General features: G+C 44.4%; 2 protein-coding genes and 1 non-coding gene across 5 annotated transcripts in view; 2 read left to right on the top strand and 1 right to left on the bottom strand.

Annotated features, from left to right (window-relative positions):
• The window catches only part of LOC121496848, a 235,849-nt gene that overhangs the window by 104,038 nt on the left and 106,454 nt on the right, over positions 1–25,357 (bottom strand). Inside the window, exon 7 of the transcript XR_005989355.1 lies at positions 24,594–24,679. The gene's annotated coding sequence lies outside the window, so the exon portion shown is untranslated. The remainder of the gene's footprint in view (positions 1–24,593; positions 24,680–25,357) is intronic.
• The window catches only part of FGF1 (fibroblast growth factor 1), an 87,877-nt gene that overhangs the window by 41,117 nt on the left and 21,403 nt on the right, over positions 1–25,357 (top strand). Inside the window, exon 1 of one of the 3 annotated variants that reach the window (XM_041765626.1) lies at positions 20,077–20,100. The exons of the other annotated variants lie outside the window; for them this stretch is intronic. The gene's annotated coding sequence lies outside the window, so the exon portion shown is untranslated. Of the gene's footprint in view, positions 1–20,076; positions 20,101–25,357 lie in introns of those variants that run through there. 3 annotated transcript variants of the gene reach the window in all.
• LOC121498366 lies at positions 14,944–15,064 on the top strand. The gene has a single exon (XR_005989745.1). It is a non-coding gene; the product is annotated as a small nucleolar RNA SNORA36 family (small nucleolar RNA).

Raw genomic sequence — 25,357 nt, 5'->3', positions numbered from 1 at the left:
ACGGGGCTCGAGCCAGCACGCAGCCAGGTCTAGTAGGTTGCTGCTGTAGTCAACTCCTGGCATACCTAGTGCCATCTGTCTCTTGTCCTTTCCCCGACTCATCAAGACAGAGTTCCACCCGTGCAGGAGCCCTGCGTGCTCCCCCTGTGCAGCCGGGACATCTGTTTTGAGTTGAGAGTCAGTGGCTGGTCAAGCACTTGCACGATGCAGCTGGATTTGTGATGTAAACAAAGGAGCTTGCATGTGAGTTTTCTGACCCTGAGAAGGCCCCACAGGACTAGCCCCTCAGGCCTCCATCAGGATTTTAACCTCGTCTGAAGGGACAGGGAAAATGAACTTGAGTTTACTTAATGAGCTACAGCCAAGAGAAAAGCAAAGCACTGGGGCCCTCTCTTTCCTTCCCTGTCTCCATGTAGCCCTGTTCTCTCATCAGGCCATTCCTCATCCTGTCCTAAGGCCACATCACTGCCCAGCAACCCCCGTGGTGCCCTGGGGAGCCCAGGGGCAGCGACCCCTCCGCTAACAGCGGATGCTTCCCTTCACTCCCCGCCCCCAGTTCAGAGCTCCCTTCCACCCTTGCTGTTTTGCCTTGTGTTTCCAAGCTTCATTAGATTTGATCTTTACTTACAAAAGCAAACAATTCATACATAAATTTATGTTTTAGCAGTTAATAAGCTCTGGCTCCACCATCTTTCTACTTTGTACCTCCATGAAATTAATGCGGTCCTCTTCACACATGCCATTTGCCAACAAAAAGCTAAATGATAATTCAGATCAAAAGACCTCCTCACTCTGGGAGTTAATTTCTTAAGAGCTCAGTTTTTTTTATCTATGAAAAAGAGAGTAGCAGTATATACTAAGGTGCCGCTCTATGAAATAATGAGACAACATCTAGGAAGCACTTCATAAGACAGCATAAACAAATTCGACTTTATAGTTATACACTTCTTATTTTTTTTAATTTCCTAACATGCTATTATTCTGATCACTCTGACTTTTACAACTACCTCCTGCAGCAACTAGTGCCGGTTATATATTTCTAGTAGTGATACCAAATTTCCATGATATAAGTTCCAGTTTGAACACTAATTCACTTTTAAAAATACTAATTAAATGATAATTAAAGACACATTCTAGCTGCATCTATCTAGATTAATCAGGACAAAACATTCTATATATTTGGAAAATATATATTTCTTTCTTCCCACTGGAAGAAAAGGGAGGGAAATATGAAACCCCAACCCCAAGGAAATAAGAAACCCCAACCAACCCCTTAACCAACCCACCAACCAAGGGGGCAGCAGAAATCTCAGAGCGAATGTGGAAATCTGTGGCATCGTGCTGGAAGTAGCATACAAGACTGTTTTCAATGGATTTCGACCAGCACCAGGACTGAAACAGCCATATTAGCCACTTAGTCCTCACGGCCCTCCTTCTTTCTGTGGCCCCCACAACTCGCTTTTCTTATCCTGCCATCCTCACCGGAAAACTTCTCGACTAGAACCATCTGGGTGTGGGTCTCCCTCAAGAGTTCTATGTTCCAAATTACCATTCCTTTCCCCTAAATCAAGGCTCTTTTTAAAACAGGCATATTTTGAAAATACTAGCCAGAAATCTTAGTTACCCAATTTAGTAAATGTCAGCACATATTCACTGAGCACTTACTAAGCGCAAGACAAGAGTGTGTCCATGGGGGAAGGGAGTACCTAAGATCCAATCCCTGTCCCCAAGGAGCTGAAAAGTCACTCAAGAGGACAACCAGAGGATGCAAATAACTATAATTGCTGGGTGGAATATAGCGACTGCCACAAACCGCTCCAGCCAACACGCTGCAGGAGGAAACAATGAGTTTGGTAAGGATCAGGACAGGTGCAGGACGGAGGCAGCACTGGCCCTCAGAGAAGCATCTGTCCTTGGAAGAGATTATATTAGCTCTTGTGGCCCACCAATTGGTGAGTTATTTTGAGTCCTTTGCCTATTCTGGGCTAACAATTGGAACGAAGTTTAGATCCTGACTTTTCTTCCCTGAAATGTGCCAGCTCCCTGCTCCTGAGGATCACGCAGTCTCCTCTAGCCAGTGAGGCACACTTGGGCACACGGGGCTCTGCACACATCCCTGACCCCACCCACTGAACTCCTGCTCATCCTCAAAGGTCACAGCTCAGTGTGACCCTCAGAGACACCCCTACCACCCTCCACCTGCTGGTGCACTCCCCCTCTCCGGCCACAGGTATCTGATTTCAATGGAGGGATAGAGGAATTGGCATTGTTTCAGATTGTCTTAGTCAGCTGTTCACTCTTTAAAAATGCAAGTATCTCCCCCTACAGGAATAAAAAGAGACAATGAAAGCAAGGACTTGGCTTTTCTGTTGCCTCTGTGTCCTCGGTGCCTGATAAATCATAGAATTTAATTTAATAAGTATTTGTTGAACGAATTAATGAATAATAACAGATTGACTCATCTCTTCCCTGGTTTTTTTCATCTCTCTCTGAGCTGTCAGTTTTTGTGGGGAGAGAGCAATGGTTTTAGAAAATATGTAGCATTAACGTCATATTGATGTAATCAATCAAAGATACTCATACTTGGGGCCGCCTGACTGGCTCCATCTGTATAGCATGCAACTCTTGATCTCGGGGTCGTGAGTTTGAGCACTACGTTGGGTGCAGAGATTACTTAAAAAGAAAATCTTTAGGGGATCCCTGGGTGGCTCAGCGGTTTGGCGCCTGCCTTTGGCCCAGGGTGCGATCCTGGAGTCCCGGGATTGAGTCCCATGTCAGGCTCCTGGCATGGAGCCTGTTTCTCCCTCTGCCTGTCTCTCTCTCTCTCTCTATGTCTGTCATAAATGAATAAATAAAAAAAATCTTTAAAAAAAAAAAAAGAAGAAGTCCGATGCTTTAAAAATAAATAAATAAATAAAATAAAATCTTTAAAAACATACATTCATCTTGGGATTCAGTATGGCAACTGGCAATTAGCACAGTTTCTCACGCTTTGGTTCATGAGGGGTTTTTCTGCACAGCACAGGTCTTTTTAACAAAACAATATGCTGTGCCATACAGACAGCTCGTCATCCCCCTCCTGCCCTCATTCCTTTCAGCAAATATTCATTAAGCACATATTACATACCATGACTGTGCAAGACATTGCAGATAAAAAGCTGAGCACCACAGGCAATGACTATCTCCTAATGGAGCAAAGTCGAAAGAGAGAAAGAGTCTGGGAAACAGCACCAGTGAGGGACAGAGGGATAAGGGGCAACCCCTGGAGGGCTGGGCTTGGTCCTGGGGCTGGTGGTAAAAGAAGGCTTATTTGAGTAACATCTGAAGGAGAAGTAGGAATGCGTTTGGGGTGGGAGGCAATGTTGGCAAAGGGAGTTCCAAGCCGAGGGAAAAGCAAGTTCAAAGGCCTGGAGGTGAGAGCAAGCTTGGCACATTTATAAGATGGACGTTCACTCTGGTTAGATGCGACTGAAGGGGCCGATGCCAGGGAACATGGGCCTTTTTATTCAACACCAAGACCAAGAGAGAGTGGAGGCAGTGCGGGTCACTGGTTTTGCCTCAGGAAATGACTGGAATGTAAGCTCCATGGGGTAAGGACACTGCCAAGCTTTGTTCGCCATCTGAGAACAGGGTCGGGAACAGTCGATTCTTAGCAGCCATTTGCTATGTGAATGAATGAAGCGCCCTAAGATGACCTCAGCCATCCCCTGTGGTGTCACCAGGCCCCAGGGCATCCTAAGACCAGCAGGCATCTTGAGAGCTGGCTGGTCTGCTCCTTCTCTTCCAGGCTGTCTCACCTGCCCTTAAAACTCCCAGAGTGACACTATCTTGTACATTTTATAAAGCATAGTAGCATGACTCGGAAATTCAGTTCTTTGAGGTCATACACATGCCACAGAGGGACAGACGATCTGTCCAGTCATTTGGTGAGTCACAGCAGGATGGAGAGGAGCAGGGACAACAGCCCTCAATGCTCAGACAGGCAGGTCAGGCAGCAAGGGCACTCTGGCTCCCCAGCATTATTTGTCATCTGTTAAGATGTCACGGTGCCTCATTTCTAAATCTGCTATTGAAGATCAATGAGACCCACTGTCTCAGAGCAGCCATTTCATGCAGAAATTATATTTTGTGGTATAGTTGGCAGTGATGAATTTAAAATCCAAGTTAATCTCCTCTCTCAGTACCATGCACTGGCTGAATGCTGCTGTCTCTCTCAAAGGAGGCTCCTGCGTCTGTGATCCAGTGTATCCTGGCTGGGAAGCTGGGAAGAATGGACACCACAGGTGGCCTCTGCCCACATCTATCACCTATCTGAGGTCCCACTGCCTCTCACTCGGGCTACTGCACCTGTTCCCTACTTCTGCCTCTCCTCCCCTACTTCTTTACTATGCAGCCAGAGTGACATTTTTAAAAAGCTAATTTGATTATGTCATACCCCAGCCTGCACCGCTCAGTGGTTTCCCACAGTCCTCCAGAGAAAAGTTTCCAGGGCTCTGCATGGCCTGACCCTGCCATCTCTAGTCACAGCCATCTCTCCTCATCCACAGTGGACTATTTTCTCCCCAAATGAAATGTGTTCTTCCTGGACTCAGGACCTTAGCACATACTCTTCCTGCTACCTTCTTTTTCCTATTCACTAGGAATATAAACTCCACTTCTTCTAGAAAGTCTTCCCATCTCTCAGATACTGTACCCAGTATCTAACCCTCATGGGTCCCTGGATGTCACTGCAATATCCAGTTCACTGGGAATCCCTTTTTATAGTGGGTCTTCCCCTACTAGAATGTGAACTTCACGAGGTCCTCACTGCACCTGCCTTGTTCCCCACTATATTCCCCCTGTCTGGCACATAGTGGAAGCTCATCAAATGAGTAAAGGAGTACTCTAATCTTTGAACTCTTGGGAACGACCTGACTGATTAAAGTAGGAGGCAGAGAGAAACTGAAACGTAACAGAACCTCATAACAATCCTAAGCTAAATGACATTCCTCACTCAGGAGGCCTGATTTGGTCTCATCATGGGCTTTGGCTTGTATATTGTGACTAGGCCTCAGTTAATTCTTTAGAACTGGTTTCTGGTTCGGTTTGGAGAAATAGGGCCCGTGTCACCATGGTCAGTAAACCAGAGCTCTGCAACAATCCAAATCAAGTCAAGATGCATTGGAGTGTCTGCTGGTGGCCTGGGCCTCTTGCTGCACAGACTAGAAGCCCTCCCATCCCAGTCTCACACAGCAGAACAGGCCTAGATGGACCGGGAGCCTTCACCCATTTTGTCTTACCTTCCGTTTTATTCTCTTCCTCCCCAGCAAGGACAAACAATAATTGAGTAAAGGAAATATGAGTAATGGAAAGAAAGAGAAAAAAATAAACATATCAAAATGGGCAGTGTCCCTCGAGCCACTGCTTTTAAAGAAAACAAGGAGAGTAGATTTGGAGATATTTCAGTGACTTTGCTGAAAAGGAGAAAAATAATCAAGCTGGCCTTTCCCTTTCAAGGCTGAATTCCTTCCCTCTCTCTCTCTCTCTCTCTCTCTCTCTCTCCATGTAGAAAGGATTTCCCAGACCAGGGGCTGTCACTCTGGCATGCACCAGAATCCCTTAGGGAGATGTGTTGAGTTTGCAGATGCCAGCCCAGACTCAGGCTCAGTGAGTCTGGCCCAGTGAATGAAAACCCCTGGGTGGCTTAGTGGTTGAACGTTTGCCTTTGGCTCATGTCCTGATCCCCGTGATTCCCGGGGCCTGGGATCAAGTCCTATATGGGCCTCCCCCCAGGGAGCCTGCTTTTCCCTCTGCCTGTGTCTCTGCTTCTCTCTCTTTGCGACTGTCATGGATAAATAAAGAAAATCTGAATGAAAGCCAGCCAGCCAGCCAGCAAGCAAGCAAACCCCTGGGGGATGGGCCCTGACGTCGTCCCCTGGCAGGAAGGGCCCTCTCTGAGGACCAAGGCTCAGGAGGTAAAGGCAGAGTTACGCCCTGTGCCTACCGACATCCGGACAGCTCAGGGAAGAACCTCAGAGGTGCTCCTGGGCTCCCCTGTTTGTGTGAGCTCCTGGGCTCCCCTGGGTACTGAAAAGCTTGCTCAAGGTAAATGGGAAAGGCCTAAGAAAAATTTAAAGAATTTGGGCAAAATATACATTTTGCAATGTATGAGCAACATTTTTTTTTTTTTTATGCAACACTGAGCAACCCACCTGTGGACCTCGCGAGTCGCGAGGGGGATGCAAAGTCCTCGAACCAAAGCGGCCGCCTCCCTCCTCTAGGGAAGGGCGGAGCCGAGCGGCCCTTCCAGCGCGTCCCCGCCGACCCGGACCGACGGAGGGCAGGGCCCGCAGGAGGCTGCGCGCCAGCAGGAGGCGGCGGCCCGGGTGAGCCCCCAGACACGGCCGCAGAGTTCGCAGGCTGCGTGCCGCGCTAGTCACTCCCCACGCTTTTATCAGTTTGATCTCTACAACTGCCCTGTGAGCAGCGCTGTTCACGTGAGGACATGCATTCAGGGAACAGCAGCAACTTGCCCGCAGTCAGTCCATCTATAAAGAGGTGACTCAGAGATCATCTCCATCATTCTGAATCCCGGTGTCTCTTATTTTAAATACAAGGACAGACGCCACCTGGAATGCTCCAGGAGCAAGACCTCGCAGCTGCCTGCGGTGTGTATTTGGCCGGACCAAGCCTCACCTCAGGTTCTTATCTCAGTGCTTATTCACAGCCTTCAATACTGCACTCTGTGGCAGGCACAAAAGCCCCAGATTTAGTGAGTGGGAGGGGAGGTCCCCTTTGCAAGAATTTACTATAAAGGGGCGCCTGGATGGCTTAGTTGGTTAGGCATCGGCCTTCAGCTCAGATCATAATCCCGGGGTCCTGGGATCGAGCCCACGTTGGGCTCCCTGCTCAGTGGGGAGCCTGCTTCTCCCTCTGCCTCTGCTGTTCCCCCTGTTTGTGTGTGCTCTTGTGTGCTCTCTCGCTCTCTCTCTTTCAAATAAATAAATAAAATATTTTTTAAAAAAGGAATTTACTGTACATTTACAAATTTATAGTGGATTAAAGAGACAGACATAAAATACCTACAGGTAATTTTACTAGAGGTCTGGGAATTGCTGGATTAAACAGTCATGGGTGCCTGGAGATTTATGGAGGAGGTGAGCTTTGAACAGTGGTCAGGGCTGGTGAGTGAGAGCTGAGAGGTAAGGGTGGTGCAACAGAGGAGAAAAGCAGCTGAAGCATCAGTCAACTCCAAGCTGCCTGTCGCCCTTGCTACCCTGGGGACTTCTACCTGCCTCAGACCTAGCCCAATGGACTCTGGCAAGCACCCAAGCCCATATTGGAAGAGCCACACTTGGGTTGGGTCTTGTGTCCAGAAACGCCTGGAGTGAAATCCCAAGATGGGTGCTGTGAATCCCAGGAGCAATGTTAGGCAAAAGGAGCGAGGTTCCCATTTTATGAGGTGACTGAAACCAAAATCAGCAGGTCTGAAACTTTCAAATAGATTTCTCCTCTACCTTCAAGAGCAGATGTATACATCAAAAACAAACACGCATAAGCCAAGGAATAAAAATGTAACTTAAACCCATTAATGGGTGGAAACTTTCTGAATATTTTGAGTAAAAAACCTAGCAAAATTCATGTGCTTTCCCCAGCAATTCCACTTCCATAAATCCTCCCCAGGGAAGTAAGAGTGTGGGGTGCAAAGATGACTACAGTAGTTTTGTTCATAAGAGTGACAGACAGTACACAACTCAAGTGTCCAACGAGAGATTAGCTGACAGAGTTTTGTAGGTCCACATAACGGAATCCTATCATCCTATGCAGCCATTACAAATGGAGGTGTAGATTTATGTTTATAAACGAGGAAAAAAATCCTAATTATTTAGTAAAGTGTGGTTATAAATAAGCAGATTATAAAACTATATATGTATATAATTTTACAAAGTGGAATCATGATTCTACTTTCTTCAGACCAAGCCTGAATCAATTTAACAGAACTGAAGTCATATGGCATAAATTCTCTGATCACAGTGTGATTAGATATCAAAAACCATAACATAACTAGGAAAACTGCAAATATTTTCAATTAAACAACATACTTTGAAATAATCCATCAAAAGAAAAAAAAATCCAAGGAGAATTTATAGAAGGATTTAAACTGAACAGTATACAAAATATAGCATATGAAATTTTGGGGAGGCAGCTAAAACAATTATTTTTTTTAAATTTTTATTTATTTATGATAGTCACAGAGAGAGAGAGAGAGAGAGGCAGAGACACAGGCAGAGGGAGAAGCAGGCTCCATGCACCGGGAGCCCGACGTGGGATTCGGTCCTGGGTCTCCAGGATCGCGCCCTGGGCCAAAGGCAGGCGCCAAATCGCTGCGCCACCCAGGGATCCCCTAAAACAATTATTAACGGGAAACTTTTACCTCTAGCTGCTCATATTTAAGAAAAATATTTTAAGGTCTGATATTAATGGCCCAAGATTCTGCAGGAAAATAAATAAATAAAAGGGCAAAGTAAAGTAAAAGTAAGCCCAAATCAGAAAAATGCCGAATAAAGGTAGTGACAAAATAGAAATCAGGCAAACAATGAATAAATCTAAGAAAACAGAAAGTTGTTTTCAAAAACACCTCAGATATTCCTATATATAAGGCCCTTTGCCAAAGGCTTCAATCTCTACGAATAGACATGTTAACAGAAGTTATCTTGGCTGATAGGATCAGGGATAATTTTTAAAGACTTCTTATTGCTGGTTATCTATATTTTATTTTTTTTCTATCTCTCTTTTGCATTTAAGGGTTCCTAAGGGGACTGACATCCAAGGCTCATTTGCTGAAAAGCAACAGACCCTAACTATTAACCCTCTGTTTCCCAAAGTAGGGGCATGTGTCCCTGTTGATACAGAATTCTGAGTGGTGCAAAGATATCTTTCAATCACACTGCAAAAAGAAAGGGAGACCCCCTTGATGTTTCCTTCAATCATTTTGATTGTATTCAAGGAGACAGCCTTGGTTTGGTACAATTATGTTTTCCATTGCTTTTCTCTCTTTGCAAGTGAAAAATCTGCAGGGGCAGGGAACGGCCCCTAAGCGGAAGTCAATCACAGCTGCCCTTTCACTGTATTTGAGGACTGCCTTCTGTTCATGGGATGCTTTTGCATTTAACACTCCAGAGATAAAGCTCCCTTTATTTTTTTTAAAGACTTATTTATTTATTCATGAGATACAGAGAGAGAGGCAGAGACACAGGCAGAGGGAGAAGCGGGTTCCCCACAGGGAGCCCTATGTAGGACTTGATCCCAGGACCCTGGGATCACCACCTGACCCGAAGGCAGACACTCAACCACTGAGCCACCCAGGTGTCTCTAAAGCTTCCTTTAAATAGGAAATTAAATTTAAGTAAAACCATAGGTCAGTAATTTAAATAAAATTCACAAATAAGGAATTTGGGAAGGGGATAATGATCAAAATGATGAAGGTGGCACACCTGTACTGCAGTCCCAGGAAAGTGGGGTTAAGCTCCGGTGAGGATGAAACTGCCCCTGAGGGCAGATCAACCAAGCACTGGAATGTCCCCATAGATCTTGCAGGCCTCGATTCCTATCTAGCCTGTCAGGGTACTATAAAGCAGCAGCATGGAAATAATAAATGTGCAATTTGCTCAGGTGATGACCCAGGCAGTAGGGAGACCATTTCAGAACAGGATTCTAAGTCCAGATAAATCCTGCTAAGAGGATGATTGAAGTGGGAGGTTTCTAAGAGCAGATAACATTTCTTTGCAATGTTTGCCCAAAGGAAAGAGGCCCTTCCACAGGAAGAAGGTCAAGTCCGATCTATTTTTATAAAAACATTTCAAGTGGTTTAGTGAACTTTATTTCCTGTGGTTCCCAGGAATCCTGCAGCAGGCTCCCAGGAGGGATGTTGGTGATAGGGAGCAGAGACTTGATGAGTGACAATCAATAATTATCTCTATATTTGCTTCACTTTTTCCAATAAAAATAATCTAAGGGGAAAACACTTGCTCTAGAAGAGCAAAGTTCACAACAAACAAATAGCAGAATGGGATAGGAAAGTCCTTTTGTCTACAGCAGTGTCCTGAGGTCAGGATTTTGCAAGCTGAAGATTGATTTATTCATTCAGTCCCTTTTATTCAACAAATAATTGAGCAACCCCTCCTTGCCAGGCACTGTTCATGGGCTGGGGAGAAGATGGTAAATAGACATGGCTTCTTCCCTCCAGGAGCTTACGGTCTACTAGGGGAGGAAGACATCAGGCTCATGAACACATGGATAGATATACACTTAATTACAAATAATGGGAAGCATTGGGAAGGAAAGAACAGGAGGCACAAAAGAGACTAGTGAGGATGGGGATGGGGGCAGAACCTAGGTTGGGAGGTCAGGGAAGACCTTTGAGGAGGTGGCTTCAGCTGCCATCTGCAGAGTGAGTAGGAGCCAGCCAGGGGAAGGTGCTAGAAAGTGAACAATTTGCATGAAGGCTGCCACGTGGAAGAGACCACACTGACTCAAGAATCCAAGAGAAGACGGGAATGGAGGAGTGACTGGAACATAGTGGGCAAAGGGAGAGAGTGGTAAGAGGTCAGGGGCCAGGTCACCCAGGAGCTTGCAGACCTTGGTAAGGATTCAGATTTTATTTTATGGAAATGAAAAGCCATAGAAGGTTATAAGCAATGAGGTTAATGTAGGTTTTCAAAGATCCTTCTGTGTATAAAAACGGTGGAAGGAGCCATCGACTAAAGAGGAGGCTATTTCAGAAGTTAAGACAGTAGACTGGGCTGGGGGTTGACAGTAGGTACTAAGTACACAAATTTGATACCCTTTGGACACCTGGGTGGCTCATTGGTTGAGCGTCTGCCTTCAGCTCAGGTCGTGAGCCCCAGTCAGGAATCGAGTCCCACATCAGGTTCCTGACAGGGAGACTGCTTCTCCCTCTGCCTATGTCTCTGCCTCTTTCTAGGTGTCTCTCATGAATAAATAAAGTCTTAAAAAAAAAAAAAAGACAGGATCAGCAACAGTGCTGTGCCAAGCCACATATGGAGTCCAAGGCCAAAGGAAAATGCCTGTAATATTGATCCTGTCTGTATTTAAAATTTTCATATTTTGTTCACTTCCTCACTCTTGTTCTGGCTAGCTGACCTTCCCCACCTGTAAACCAAGAGGCCACCATGTCATCACTTTCTGCTCTTAAAATAGATACTATGCAAAGAAAACTAATGACAAAAATCATCACAAGCTCCCTGGTGGTACAGATGCTTTTCTTTTTCCTGATTCTGGAGACTGTTTAGACAGAAAGTGCATCATAGTTGCTCCATTAATATTTCTGAAAATGTTAATGGCTAACATCTATCAGGCTCTTCATATGTCAGGAACTTTACCAGAAACTGGTAAATACAATGATCTCATTTTACCCTCACAGCAATCCTGTGAGGTAGGTTTAGTATTATCCCTGTCTTACGATGACTGGCATATACTTGACTAGCATTTAGTGAACACAGGAAGAAAGAAAGGATGTAGAGATCGAAGGGTAAATGAGAGAAAAGAAAGTGAACAGGCCTCCTACTATTCCTTAGAAGTCCTATCTGGGTAACCAGTGATTTCAACTCCCTTAGCAAACACTATTCTCTGACAAGCATTAATTACCCCACTTAAATGGACCTGTATGAAAAGGAAACTATACATAAATATATAGGGATTATTTTTGGTAAGTTAGGTGCTTTAAACCGAACAGCTTTCCTAAGATCATATTTCTTGAACTCACTCATTCCCAAGTATTTACCGAGCAATCACTGTGCATCAGGCACACATCTCAGTGCTGTCCTATGTGAGCAAATCAAACCCAAATATGGGTCCTCATGAGGCGTATAATCCACTGTGTGTGTGTGTGTGTGTGTGCATGCACGCATGTGTGTATTGGAAGGTGTATTGGATAAGACAGTCAATAACTAGTAAGCAAACACATACATAAGATCATAATTTATCAGGATGCATGAGTGATTCAGTGGTTGAGTGTCTGCCTTTGGCTCAGGTTGTGATCCTGGGGTCCTGGGATCGAGTCCCACATCAGGCTCCCTGTGGGGAGCCTGCTTCTCCCTCTGCCTATGTCTCTGTCTCTCTCTCTGTCTGTCACGAATAAATAAATAAATACATAAATAACTTTTTAAAAATCATAAATTATCATAGGCATTATAGAACTATAGACAGAGAAGTGAGGAGAGGTCTCCTAGCTAGAGTGGGCCCAACACAATTAGACTCAGGGAGGCAGATGTTCTGCTTCACGTAATACTTACGCTGCTAAAAATGCCGTGTGAAGAATATTTGCACATCAAATCAATCAAACTCCCACTATGGAGTGCGAAACTTTACAACCTAATGACTTACTCCTGTCAATGACAGTTTGGAAAAGCAACACCATTTATTCTTTTCTGCACAAACACATTCATCGAAAAGGTCTTACCACCACTAGAGGGTCGAGAATACGATACTAGAAAACACTGGAAAATGCTACACCTTCTGTCTGCCCCACCTTCATAGGCCCATCTCAATGTCTAGATTTATGGAATTCCGGGGGAGCCCCTTGAACCCGACAACACCAAGAAGGAGCCAAGGAATGCAGAACCTTTGAAAGCCAGCAGAAATTATATGCGAAAGATGGCAGCCCAGCGAAGTAAGGAGAAGTCCCTCTGATGTTACTTCTTGCCTCCTGTTGCCTAATCTACTTTCAAAGGCCAGTAATGTAGAAATTCTCCATTTCTCAAATAACCCCACCCAACATAGTAGCACTTTAATCTCTAAAGCATGAGAGAGGAGTCGTGGACAGTACAGGGTATATAAATGGCTTTGAAAGGTCAGTCAGAAAAAAGAAATAAACAAGGAGAGAAACCATGAGGAGCTGAAGGAATGAAAGCAAACCATGCTTTGAACTACCTGCCAACTTGAACGCAAACTCCCCCTGAGAGGCCACAGTTGCCAAATGAGCAAACTGTCAAGGTGACTGGTACCCACCAATGCTTGCAATGCACACTGCGCGCCTTCCTGGAGATGCCAGACACCAGGGGCAGATTTATCTCACAGTTTACCTTCTTGCATATAAGATTTCAACACACTTCCAAGCTCTTTCATCCTTTATCAAACACCAGTCCTTGCCTGGGGCCTTCGGAGATATTCTCCTTCCTTCATCTCTTCCCATAACCGCCTCCCCCCAACCCGCCCAGGTTCCTGTCAACAGCTGGGTTGTGTATAGGCCTGTGTGTGGAATGCCAACGATACGGTCACAGGACCACGAGAGCCACTGGGCATGCTGAAACAGGGCAAAGTGTGCAAAGGGGAGAGAATGGTCCCTTTTGGACTTTTTGTGTGGGATCAAAGAGAACTGGCAAGTGAAAGGGACCTCTAAAAATAGCCAAGTCCTTAAAAAGAAATCATGCAAAAGGAAACAAGGTTTATACTGTCCCAATGTAGACCCTGTGAAAACTAAGCCCTGGCAGGCTGGTGCTGGGACGGCCTAATATTTTTCTTCCTGCCCTTTGTCTGAGATACCCACTGGGTCCCTCTGCAAATCCTGGACCCTGCTCCCCTACCTGCTTCCTCTGCATAGTGCTAGAAGCCTCTGCAGGAATGTAGTTCTCCTGGGGCACAGCCAGGGCCTCCATGGCCCACTTTCAAGATCCAGAATAGACTCTGACATATTAAACGAGTTCCATGGGGTTTACATTCCTCCTTTGTATCCAAGCACCTTAAACACAAAATCTTATGCCAGGATTGCTAACCATTCTTCCAGAGATGCCTGGATATCATCTGTCTGGCAGAAATGTGAGTTTTGTCCTTTTTCCTCTTCAGTGCTTTGAATGAGCCTGGGACCCTTGGCAGTAAGGCTGCTGGACAGAGGGGCTGACATAACACACTGACGTCTTGGGGCTCAGGGTTTTGCTCTTGGCTAAGCCAAAGATTTGCTTTGATAAGCTGTTCGGCCTCTCTGTGTCACACCTGTCTTGGCCAGAGCAAAAGAGAAAGGGTTCATCTATCCCACATAACAGGATGAACAAAAAATACAAAATGATTATAAAGTACTTTGTGTAGCATCTACACAACAGGCATCCAGAGATGTTGCTTATTCGTATAAAATGCTTTGTGAAATGTGAATAACCAATGCATTAAACCATCGGCTCTTATTAACAACCATAACAACACCTTCTATTTCCTAGGCACTAATTACATGTGAGGCCTCCCTTGCTCTATTCCTTCCTCATGGCACCAGGATGAGAGCAGTATGCTTATCAGCATTGTTTTACAGATGAGGCAGCTGAGGATCAGAAAGGTTAATGACTTGCCCAGTCATGCAATCAGTGAATGACATAGCAGAAACCAAAACCCAGGTCTATGAGAATTTCCCTTTTTCCTGGCCTTTCCCAGCCCAGTCTGAAATAGGACCATCCACTGAATTCCCCCAGTGGACTCTGGCCTCACCCTAGCCCTTTGAAAGGAATGGCAATTGATTCTACTGTGACAAAGGGTCAGGAGGGATTTGACTGTCCCTGGGTCATCTTGGGGAAGCATCACAGTGACAATCAGAAAAGTGCTGGTGGGAGTATTTATAGCTGAGAAAGGGGGACTGTTCTGTGTCAAGGGAGGAACTTGCAAAAGACTTCATTCAACAGACACAAGTATCTGTCGATGGAGCTACATGAGTTATAGGGGCAGGGAGGGCGCGGGGGGGGGGGGAAAGTAAACAGAAGAGAGAAGCTAAGGATCATTCATCCAAAGGGCCTTTTGTCTTTTTCCCGTATTTCCATGGCAGTTAAAATTATGGACTCTGCAGTCAGAAGACCCTACGTTCAGATCTCGGCTCTAACATTGATTTATCTGTGTGACCTTAGACAAACTGTTTAAACTCTCCAAGCCTTGGTGTCCTTAGCTGCAGACTGGGGATTAAAAGGCATTGCCTTGAGTTCAGTTCAGGGCAGCCCCCCTGCTTAGTATTAAACTCTGGGACATGACCAGGCTAGGGTAGATGATTACATGGAGAATATTACTCTATTCATTTATCTCCCAGCCTACAAAAAGAGAGAAAGAAAAAAAGAAAGAAAGAACGAAGGAGAAAAGGAGGGAGGGACAGAGGGAGGGAGGAAAGGGAAAAGCAATGCCAACCTTAAGGAACTTCTCTGAGGATTAATCAAAATACTGTATGTAAAGCACTTAGGACAGTACCTGGTACATAGTAAATGTTTAAGAAAAGGTCTTGCAATATTTTATTATTGATGGGCTTATCTGATTATTTATGAGTATGTCCAGAACAGCCTATTGGGAAACATATGGTAGGGCAAGCCCTCAGCATTTCCAAAGAGATAACACATATTTCAAAAGACTGAGCTTGGAAAGCTAAATTTTGTAGGTCATGAGGGAAGAACAAGAAACACCTAGCAAGCAGACCATCTTCCTATGAGTTGGGAGGTCTGCTATCTCTGAGAAAAGAATGTCCTTGAGGGCTGGTTCTGGAGATTGTAACTTGCACAACATTTTCAAAAGAGTTTTGGAGGCACATCCACAAGGGAAGGCTAGAGGACTGCCGAGGGCTCCCAAAGCCCCTGTAGAATCACTTTGCATTTGGCTGGAAGCCCAGGGCTCTAAAGCATCAGTCTGTAGAAAAGATACTTCCACGTAAGATGTGTGTGGGTCCTCAGCATGGCCGAGAGCCTGCAGGATGCTCTGTACTGGGGTACACCATTAATATTCAAACAGAACTGGGGCTTGCTCTCCATGACACTGCGCCATGGAGGGCTCTGTTTTTCCTCTTGGAGGATGTTTTCTCTAAGCATTAGAATAATTCCTGACCTCCAACTGAATAATGCTCTAGGGGGGTCAGCCTTTGGGGGATGGATAAGCCCCACTGCAGAGAATTAAAGCTCCGGAACGCAGGGAACAAGTAATGGATACTGCAGGAGGTCCCTGGGAATGTATGTGTCTCTGTTTCTGTGTCCTACTCCTCATGAAGGAGTGTGGGGTCTAAGACTGGGATGGAGCTGCTGGGTGATACAGCTGGACTGGATTCCCAGGCCCCCACTTCTTGCCAGCTACATGTGGTCCAGGCATCTATGCCCCTCTTACTGGAAGCTCAGCTGTATTGATCTAGTATAGCCAGATTATAACCTCCTTAAAGACAGATGCTGTGATTTCTACTGCAGGCCCGGAAGCCCTTATCTGAATAGGTTGAGGGCTAGATCTCTCTGAGGGATTTTAGAAAGGTTGTTTGGGGGATCCCTGGGTGGCGCAGCGGTTTGGCGCCCGCCTTTGGCCCAGGGCGCGATCCTGGAGACCCGGGATCGAATCCCACGTCGGGCTCCCAGTGCATGGAGCCTGCTTCTCCCTCTGCCTGTGTCTCTGCCTCTCTCTCTCTCTCTGTATGACTATCATAGATAAATAAATAAAAATTAAAAAAAAATGATTAAAAAAAAAAAAAAAGAAAGGTTGTTTGGTACATATGTTGTATATTATGGGGCAACTTCACTGGGGTCTGGGCAGTCCCCCATAATCAAACACACTGGTGATTCTGCACCAGATTACACAAATATTACACAAAGGGTGACAAATAAGGACTTTAAATTGTCTCAGGATGGTTTGGGTCAGGTTTTGCCACAACTTGAGTTATGAAAGAATGTCTAGTTCTCAGAGTTTTTTGCATTTCAGAATGTGGAGTAGGGATTTCAGGTCTTTTTTTTTTTTTTTTTTTTTCCATTTCTGTTTCTTTCTCTTTATTTTCTTTTTTAAATTTCCAGAACAGTCTGCCTGTGGCAGGTGCTGAGTAGAAGTGGTTGGAGTCTCGAGGATGATACCTTCATCTCCCTCAAATAATATTTGATCCTGGAAGCCAAGGGATGGTTTATTTTCAGTGACCTGCGGATTCTTGAGGATTAGAAGGATTCTAAATGAAAGAACAGGAGAGAAAGACATTGAACCCACAGGCTCTCTGTCATCCTGGAAAGTCACACACAAACCCATGGAATACACTGAGAATGGTCACGAGTACATGATATTCCGTGCTCAAGGAAATGAGAGGAAGGCATCACAGCACATCAGTGGCAAGGGCAAGCCTTAACCAATCACTTAGAAAATTATATTTTTTCAAATATTGCTAAAGTATTAGTAAATGTTAAAATCAAGTTTGTTCAATCCTAAATCAATAGCACAAGTGGTTGGCAAAATGAAACAAGATACACAGAGAACAATAATCAAGCTAACATCTGTGAACACTCTTTAAAACACAAGTTTTCAAACTTTGGTCTATTTTTTTTTAATTTTTTTAATTTATTTATTTATGATAGTCACACACACACAGAGAGAGAGAGAGAGAGGCAGAGACATAGGCAGAGGAAGAAGCAGGCTCTATGCACTGGGAGCCCGACGTGGGACTCGATCCCCGGTCTCCAGGATCGCGCCATAGGCTAAAGGCAGGCGCTAAACCGCCGCACCACCCAGGGATCCCAGGCTTAGCAGTTTATAAGAGTGATCACTGAACACAGCAATTCTGTGCAGTAGCTAATGGGGCCCCATCCTGCAGATGGGGAAACTGAGGCTCTGTGAGACTGAGTGAGTACTTTGCTTGTGAGTGTCCAGCCAGGACTAAATTGGACTCTAGTAGTATGTTGGTAAATCAGCTGTCAGAGAGAAGGAAGGAAGGAAGGAAGGAAGGAAGGAAGGAAGGAAGGAAGGAAGGGAGGGAGGGAGGGAGGGAGAGAGGAAGAAGAGAGAAAACAAAAGAAAAAAGAAATGAGAGAAAACAGCCCAGATTTATACTATTTTCTAATTTCTGTGGTGTAAACACTCTCATACAAGGGTTGATTTCAAGCTCACTAATGGTTTACTAACCAGCTTCCAAAATTCCTGAGTATTTAAAAATTGGCTTTTACAAATCTGTAGGAACCATCTCCTGCACACACGGTCGAGTCCACCCCATGGCCACATCCACAATTGCTGCCAACTTTGGAAGATGAGATTTCAGCTCATGGAACAAAACAGGCCTGAGAGCAGCACACCAACATCCTAGCCCCACCATTCAGCCCAGCTTGCATTCCTACCCCAGACCTGGTACAGATCACTGAGGGTGGAGAAAGGGAGAAAAGACAGAAGAACACTCTGTCTCCTTTTCTTCAAGCAAACCTTCCTTCACTGGAGGGTATGACATGGGTTCCTGCCAACCTGGCACTTCTTGGCAGAAATAATAAAACCTTGGATTCTTTTTTAAACCCCACAAACTTTTGTCTCAGTGAGATAAATAGGTCAAACTTGAGACTAAAAGATCTGACCCTTTTTTGAGATCCTTAAATCCTCAAATATGGCCTTCGAAGAAGTAAGAAAATCTCTTCTACAAGTTGGGGAAAATGTCTGGGTCTGCTTTCAACCAAGGGTAGGATATTCCAGCCTAATTTGCACTCATATAAAAATACATTTAGGCTCTTCTTTTAGCCTCTCTGTTAATACCAGCAGGATCCCACCTTCTAATTAGGTCTTCTGATAACATGTTTCCACTAGAGGCTCCTAAGGAGGGATTGGCCTGGCATTCAATCAACAAATACATGGAGAACGAAATTACATGCAGGCATGTGCTAAATGCAGGGCCTAGAAAAAAAGGCATAGCTTTTATTCCAGAGCTTCAGAGACTAGCGAAAGAGACAATCAGGTAACCTTAGTTAAATTATATTCCTTCCCTTGTTCGACAAATATTTATCAAGGGCCCATTAGATACCAGGCATTTTGCCAGGTACTGGGGATACCATGGTGAGCAAGACAGATTGGTTTGTACTCTTGTGGAGCTGGCGGTCCAGTCATAAAAGGAGACGTTAATTAAATAATCACAAGAATGAATGTGTGATTAAAAAATGAAGTGAGAGCTCTGAGGAAATGTTAAATGGTCCTACGAGAACTGGAGGCAACTGACACAGTTAAAGAAAGTCAGCAAAGCCTTCCATGAAGGCTTTGAACTAAGACTTGAACTAAAACGTCGGAGTTAACCAGGCAAGTGGGGGAGAGGGAAAGGGAGGAACAGTGCTCTAGAGAGAGGGAACAGTGCAGACAAAGATCCTAGGGTGAACAGGAGTGCGGTGGTTTCAGGGGAATGGAAGGCCAGTTTGGGGAAAAAGCATGGTGGGTGGTAAGGCAGGGGAGGAAGCCAAGGCTGGTCCTCAGAGCACTATAGGCCCTATTAGAACTTTTATTTTAGGGATGTCTGGGTGGCTTAGTGGTTGAGCATCTGCCTTTGGCTCAGGTCGTGATCCTGGGGTCCTGGGATCAAGTCCCACATTGGGCTCCTTACAGGGAGCCTGCTTTTCCTATGACTATGTCTCTGTCTCTCTGTGTCTCTCATGAATAAATAAAATCTTTTTTTTTAAAGAACTTTTGCTTTAAAGCAAATGGTTAGTTTTATTTCTTTTTTGTCATTGAAATATAGATGACGTACAACATTATATTAGTTCTAGGGGTGCGATATAGTGACTCAACACTTATACAGGTTATGAAATGGTAGAGATAAGGCCTTAGTCTGCACCCAAGCACTGGGAAGACACTGAATGGTCAGTGGGAAATATTTGTGGCAATTACAGCCAGGGCTTTCATAGGGTAAATGAAGAGCTACTGTAAGAACATACAGGGAGCTAACATTGGTGTATGTGGTGTGGAGGAAGAGGAGGGAGGCTAGGGCTGGGGGGTACACTTTTATCGGCTTTCTGGAGGAGGAAATATATTAGATGAATTCTTGAAGGATGAGTATGACCTAGCCAGGCCACGGTGGAAGGTGGAGGGAGAGAGAGAGCAAGAAAAACTTCTGAGTGAGTGTGAGGGTGTGGGGGTGATTGCAAGAAGAACAAGCCAATAAGAGACAAGGCAACAGAGTTAGGCAGGGACCCATGATGAATGCCTCACGGGTCATGGTGGAGTCTGGGTTTTATCCTCATGGCAGAAGAAAACCCACTGACACAAAGGTTCTCAGCAGGAGAATGATGATCAGACACATGCCTCGGGAAGGCCCCTAGCAGCAGAGTCCAACGTGGGTTGGAAGGTTGCAATGCTGTAGAAGACAGACCCCGTCTGCCTGCCTTAGCAGCCCAGGTGAGACAAGGTGTTGCATCTGTAGGGAGCAACCACAGTGTAGATGGAGAAGAGAGGATGATTTTAAGAGACATTAAAAAGGTACAGTTGAGTAGGCTTTGTCACCAGGGGATGAGTAGGAGTGACTTCTGCTCTACCCACAGAACATTCTGAACAGAATGGATTCTTCTACTTAAAGGGGGCAGGGTTCCCTTGGGTGCTCACTCAAATAAGCTTGTGAATTGTGCATTTCAATCTACACCCTTATTAATATTTTCTGTGTGTTTGCTTTAACATTTGTGACAGAAAGGTACTCAAGTCTCCCACCAAACCATGGTGGATTTGCCAAGCTTTCTTCACATTTTTGATAATTTTTGTTTCATATGTTCTGAGGCTATGTCATTAAGTATACATAAGTTTAAAGTTTTTATATCTTTCTGTTGAATTATTCCACTTATCATTATGTAGTGATCTCTTTTACTGTTGATCATTCTTTTTACCCTAGACCTAATTTCTCTGATATTAACATAGCCACATCAATTTTTACTTCTTATTAACACTGGTATCTATTTTTCATCTTTTTGCTTTTAACCTTTCTGTGTCCTTATGTTTTAAATATGTCTCTTGTAATCACAGTGTAGGTAGAATTTTTAAAAATCCAGTGGCTAGTACATTTAGCCCATTTACATTTTATCATGATTATAAATATATTTGGATTTATTTCTGCCACCTAATTTTGAGCACTGTTTTAAATTTTCTATTTTTTTTCTGGATTCCTTTGGATAAGTAGTTTTTTGTTTTGTTTTGTTTTAACCTTGTTTCCCTTATCCCTAACAGTTGCTGGTTGAAATTACTGCATTCTATTTCCTTTCTTTCAGTAGTTACTCTTAACATTTATATGCACTTAATATTTAACTCAACAGAATCTAAGGTTAATTACTATCTCTAAGAGTTAATGCTTTTGGATGATGCCATTGATAGAAACTTACAGCCTATTTGGAACCATAGGTGAGAGCTATTATACATACACTTAGTTGGAGGACATATACCCAATAATCAGCTTTGTCAGATGCCTATACATCTACTTTTGGTGGCATTATACATTTTGTAAAATATTCTCTTTCATGGGTATCCTGCATTACTAAAGCAGTGACAGGAGTTTAAAAAAATACATCAGTGTTTGCTTTTCCTTGATTCTTAGAACCTAACATTTTTCCTGCTCGCTTGACTACCAGGACCAAACTGAGCACAAACGTCTCCTAAATAGTGGACTTCATAAATGGCACTTCAACAACTGTCCATAAGCTGAGAACTGAGTCTGAAATGGTGACCCGGCTTCTCTCTTACATAACCATACCTTACCTTTACCTCCTTCACCCTTCCTGCTATGTTTGTGGCCTAAGTGATGGGGAAGGAGCTAAACTAATTTCTCCCAAACATGAGAGGGAATGAAAAACTCTATCTGCATATAAACTGGAAAATTATTTCAAATCTAGCATTCAATGGCCATTGACCTAGATCACACCAGGCTTCAACTAGCTCAAGATAACCAGTTATTCATATCTCCTATAGGTCGGGTCACATTTTTGTACTTTCCAAGTGTTACAAATACTGTGCCTATTAACCCTTCAGACAACTCTGTGAGGGTAGACAGGATGGGGATGATTGGAGGAAACATCTCAGAAGGAGTGAATGACTTACCTAGGTTCCCAGAGTCAACTTGTGCATAGCTGGGGCTGCATGGTGTTGCTCACTATCTCAGATTGAAAAGTGACTGTTGTGTTGCAGGGCAAGACTGTATATTTATTATCCTGTTCATGTGTCAGAGTTCAAGTTCTCTTTGAGCAGCTACAGATGACAAACTATGCCAGCCTTAGCACAGATATTCCAAAAAGCTTCATGTTGCCCTCACTTTGGTGTCACTGAGAAGTCAAAAAATCTTCTGCCTTTCCCTAAATATCACCAGTGCCCCAAATCTCAAAAGGCTGGGCTCAGCACACAGTGATGACATGAAGTCTACTGGGCTTGATATTTTCCAGCTCCCAACAAATATACACAGATAACCTCCACCCTTGACAGCCAACAAAAAAATCATAACAAGAAGCAGAATTATAAATTTCTATTACACTTAATGCCTGATTTCATGCAGTTAATGGATTCATTTATTAGAGCAATTTGTGAAAATCCCCAAGGGCCCATGAAAGCTGTTGCTTAATGGTTCCTTACTCTTATCTTTTAACAAATACTGAATAGGCAAGGAACTTAGGACTATCTACTGCTTAGAATATAGGTAAGTGTAAATAAAGCCAAAAACATAAGGGCTTTTTGTGCCTCTGGGGTTTCCTTCAGCAACAAAAAGGGATTTCATTTTCTGTATGTTTCAGCTGATTCATAAATCCCACTGCCACAGCCTATCAGCTTCATGTTGACTCAGGCTGATTTTCAGGAGTCACTATGTTCTCCCTCAACTTTCCAGCTTTTCACCCTGTGAACTGCAGGATGATGGGAGCAATTGAAGTCAGTGTGCCCCCCATCATTGTCCCTCTTATTGGGGGGAACAGGCAGAGAACAGAGTCGTAGCTTTATAACTGCAGGGTGTATGTGATGGGGAGGAGAGGGACACCTGAGGACCTGCTGGCCTCTGGCCAAGGTTGTTCACCTGGGGAGATCTCCGTAATGATGAAGCCCAGGCTGCATGGCTTATACATTGGCTTATACATACATGAGAATGTGAGCATTAGGACATCCTTGGCCAGAGCTGCTGCCTCCAACCCCAGGAGCCTCAGGAGTATCTGTTTCCTCTTCGTATTAAGGGGACAGAAACAACAGTGCAAATGCATAGTGCCAAATCCATACCCAACACTTAGAAAACAACACAACGGAGAACCCTCACTGGTGCTGGATCTAGAAGGGAAGCCATCTTTGCCACCCACATGGTCAGGGGCACACAGAGACTTCCCCTTGAGGAAATCCACGGACAACAACAAACAGAATCCTGTCCACCAAAGGCTGACAATGCAAATGACTATCTGTACAGTTAAATGGCAACCACCAGTCTCTAGTTATTATCTCCTGTACCAAATTAAGTATACAACTTAGCAAAGGTTTTTTTTTTTTCCTTGGGGGGAAGAAAAACAAAAAATATTTATTATCTCTTAGCTGTACTTCAAGGCACGGGAATCCGATCACTGTTGCATGTTAATGGAGAGGTGATGGGTGAAGATGTCCAAGTTTGGAAGAATTAAACTGCTTTATATCAGAAGGGGATCCAGAAGTGAGTGGAGTGAGGAAGTAGAATGAGAGAAAGATTGAGAGGGTGGGTGAAAAAGGGCTGAGCAAAAAGGTAGAAAGAGAAACCGTGAGAGGGAGAGGTGGGCCCACAGACATAGCGACTTGTGGATTAATGAGAAGGGTTTGGAAGAGTGTGGATTTGGGAAATGTGCCCCACAAGTTAAAGTGTGGATGTAAAAAACATTTTCAATCTGTTACTCTATTATCTGAAAAGAGCTGGACAGAGTTTCAACATATGTGAAGGGGATATTTGGGATGGCCTGACTCTAAATATAATTTATGTACCATATGCAAAATTCTCCTTGGGGGTCGTTGGAGAGACTGCAAAGCAAAGCTGAAACAAGGGACTGTGACTTGTCCCTGGGACTGTAGACTGAAGACATGGACACAGACATTAAAATGCCTGGAGCAAAAGAAACAAATAGAGGCTTCCAGCATGAACCCTACTGCCAAAGTCACTAGGACAAATTATTCAGATTGTTGCCTTGATTTATGATGGAAGTGTTTTCCATGAAAGCAGCTTTATGAGGCTGCCCCGGGGACAGTTAGGTGGATGAATTGATGGATGGATGGATGGATGGATGAATGAGAGATGGATGGACAGATGGAGGGATGTATGGACAGATGTATGAATCAATGGAGGGATGGATAGATGAATGGAGTGAGGGAGAGATGGATGGTTAGTACAGGGCATGCAGGAGGCTGGTGGGCCTGCTCTGAAGTTCACAGTGCTCCCTAAAGTCTGGTGATGTGGGGTCTCCTGGGGAATGAGGACTTACCTGGAGTCCTGCTTCAAGGTTGACATGAGGACAAAAGTTGGTGGTGACAGCCAACATCTGGGTCACAGATTAATAACTTAATGAATAAAAAGCTCATGGGGGCAGATGTATGTGCCAGACAAGAGGTAAAAATACCAATTGCAGCAATGATACTGCAGTTTCATTGAAGTCACTTCACTGAGGGCAAGTGATGGCTCTGTTTCAACACACTCCTTTTGAGGCTCCGCACCACCAAGTAGAAGCTGTTGACCTTGGACAGGTCATCAAACATCTATAAGCTTCTGTGTCATTTTAGAAAAAGATGGAGATACTATGAATGTCTGCCTCAAAGAGTAATAAAGAAGGTTACATGAGCTAACCTGTACCCAGAATATGTCAATGATGATGATCATGGTTATTGTAAGGCCACTTGATGATCACTATGCACAGTCAGCACCTACTCACTCTGGTAAGGAAGCTCCCACAGCAGTTTCCTAGCTCCTCTTCTCCTCTTCCTTGCGTAGCCCTGTAGTCACCAGTGCTTTGTCCTCCTAAGTGGTGGGACAAGAAGATGTTTTAGAATTCTAACATTCATTAGTTTAGCATTTTAAAACTGAGCCTTGTGTCACTGATGCATTTTTACACTGATAATATAAATTTCTACAGATTGTGTATACACAATATTAGAGGATCATAATGTATAATCTGGTGGCATCTGTGTCAGAATAACTATGTCTCTCTAGAAGATACGTAGGATGAAGATGGCCTCTGTACAAGGGACAGACCCACCTTCTCTGTGTGATATGAGGACGTAGGGGAAGCTGGGGAAGCATAACTGGTAGATGCTTCATAACGATCGGTCTCATAAAACCTCCTTTGGTAGAGTGTCTGCCCTTTAGATCCCCACATAACACAGGCCAAGTGCTTGTTCCCCACTCTGGTTCTGCTCCCACCAGCAAAGCCTTTACACATTAACCCGAGGCTGTCCCTATTGTGGGTGGTCTGAAAGACCTCCATCCCTTTCCTAGGGGTCCCGAACACTCAGGTTCTCAGAGCTATCTGCGTACATGGGGCCGGCAGTCCCCCAGCCAAAACTGTGGGAGGATGGAGAGCAAAACCTCAGTGCCGGCCTCTCGGCTTTTGTGGGTTTCAGCCCACAAAATAACCCAGGTGTTATTTTAGTGCAACTTCAGTGTTTAATTTGAGGATATGTGTGGATCAGAAGGAGG

The sequence above is a fragment of the Vulpes lagopus genome, chromosome 8 (genome assembly GCF_018345385.1).
Source record: "Vulpes lagopus strain Blue_001 chromosome 8, ASM1834538v1, whole genome shotgun sequence".
NCBI classification, from domain to species: domain Eukaryota; kingdom Metazoa; phylum Chordata; class Mammalia; order Carnivora; family Canidae; genus Vulpes; species Vulpes lagopus.
The sequence above is the reverse complement of the archived record's forward strand: the minus strand, read 5'-3'. Positions and strand labels throughout refer to the sequence as shown.